This window comes from Schistocerca nitens, chromosome 10 (assembly GCF_023898315.1).
Source record: "Schistocerca nitens isolate TAMUIC-IGC-003100 chromosome 10, iqSchNite1.1, whole genome shotgun sequence".
Lineage (NCBI taxonomy): Eukaryota > Metazoa > Arthropoda > Insecta > Orthoptera > Acrididae > Schistocerca > Schistocerca nitens.
Window position 1 is genome coordinate 81,324,330 of NC_064623.1, and position 2,338 is coordinate 81,326,667.

The window sequence follows — 2,338 nt, forward strand, 5'->3', positions numbered from 1 at the left end:
AGTTTGCATAAGTTTTCCACAATATGTGTAGCTCACTGATATTTATGTTGGAAGGCGGCAAGCAATCGTCATTTTGTACTATGTATCTGTGTAGAAAGACGGCTCACATGTGGAACGGTGATATATCCTGTTTTCAAGTTTTACCAGTCTAAAATATGTTAGACTGCATTTTTACTACGATAACTATGTTCTAATGTGCAATGTCTTTTGGTAATATCCTTGGAACAGTGAGTCCAGCCATCACAATGCAAATGTAGCTGTAAACAAAGTTCATTTAAACAACCAAGTATGTTGTACTTTCTGGAGGAGTTTATTGGCATCAAAGACTGTATAAGCATATTCTCATAGATAAATACAAAGTCATTTATGAGAGCACATACATTTGTTAGAAAAGAATGGTACAGTATATTAGACTTTTAATTTGTTTGGCAATAAAGTGAAGTTACCATACTGGGCAATAAAGAAACATTTAATTGAGCTGTAGGGTGTGTCTCATATATATATTGAGAATATATGCAATACTTTTTAAAGAAATGCTTTTCTTGCTTAATTTTCTAGGCTAAATACCATTTATATGAAGGTCTCCGAAATAAGTGGCAAACACGAGCCTTGTTAAGGTCCTCTTTAAGAAATCGGAACCGACCTTTGACAAAATCCTGGCTACATCATTGGTTAGTTGCTGTGTTCGTACACTGACACTTTACACGGAGCCCAGCGGCCTGTTTCCATAAGGCTTGACCAGATGGTGTAAATGGTGAAGGATGCCATCGATGGGGGCAGTGCGCAGTGCTGCAGCTGTGGTTACAAAAAAATGGTTCAAATGGCTCTGAGCACTATGGGACTAAACATCTATGGGCATCAGTCCCCTAGAACTTAGGACTACTTAAACCTAACTAACGTAAGGACATCACACAACACCCAGTCATCACGAGGCAGAGAAAATTCCTGACTCCGCTGGGAAACGAACCTGGGCGCGGGAAGCGAGAACGCTACCGCACGACCACGAGCAGCTGTGGTTACATCCCTATGACATTCGCAATAAAGTAACATCATATCTAGTTTATCTTCATTATTAAAAACCAGCATTTTGGCGAGACGACCCCAGATGTCGCAACCGACGCCAAAACAGGGGAAGTACTGTCCCAAACATGTGAAAAATGTGTCACAGTGTATTTTCCGGTTTGTCACTGACAGCAGTGCAGCAGGGCTGAGTAGGAGAAACTGGCAGACCTAAGAGTGTAGGAGAATGTAATGTGCATGCTGATAGTGGTCTGTTCGCAGCAGGCTGCAGATCAGTGCAGATTGTGACAGAAACTGCAACGCTGTTGCCATCTTTTAAAGTCTAATATTACAGAATGTACGAGGGTTAGGATAGTGAAACCAAGTCTGCCATCATCAATTGTACCTCTAGCTTTCATTTGGCCACGCAGGGTAGCTGCAAGGTCTGATGCATCTTGTCATGGTCCGCGCAACTCCCCCCATCGGAGGTTCGAGTCCTCCCTCAGGCATGGGTGTATCTGCTGTCGTTAGTGTAAGTTAGTTTAAGTTAGATTAAGTAGTGTGTAAGCATAGGGACCAATAATTCAGCAGTTTGGTCCCATAAGACTTTACCACAAATTTCCAATTTCTAGTTTTCATTTCAGTAGAGAAATCATATATGTGCCATTTTAAAAAAACCTAACTTTGTATTGAAGGTTGTGTTCATTGACACGTCAGGATTATGCATTTCTGCTCATTTGGTGAAACCCTGAGAGAGGTGCATCTCTGGCCAAATGTATTTTCCACATCTTGTTTCTTCTGTACAGTAATTAAGTCTCTGTATGTAACTATTACGAGGGTGAGTCAAATGGAAACCTTAAATTTGTAATAACAAATCGAAATTTCACGCCGTTATCCTACAAGTTGGTAAGTGTGCTACAAACAGCATGCAGAATGACCTGTAGGTGGCAGCATAGTTCAGATGCACAAATACCGTCGGAGTATCAGTAAAAAGATGGCCTCCCCACTTGTGACTTGCACCAGGGAAGAACAGCATTCTGTTTTATTCGGTTTTTGGGTAGTGAAGATGTGAAACCTATTGAAATTCATCGATGAATGAAGATTCTGTATGGTGATGCATGTTTGTCACAGCAACAAGAGTACGAATGGAGTAGGAAGTTCGCAAATGGTGTGACTTGAGTGGAAGATGCTCCTTGTCCAGGTCAGGCACAACAAGTTGTGACTCCACAGAACATTGCAGCAGTTGAAGCCACAGTGAAGGAAAACCGCGGAATGACACTGAATGACATTGCAGCATGTTTACAGATTAGTCATGGGTCAGCACACCACATTGTGCATG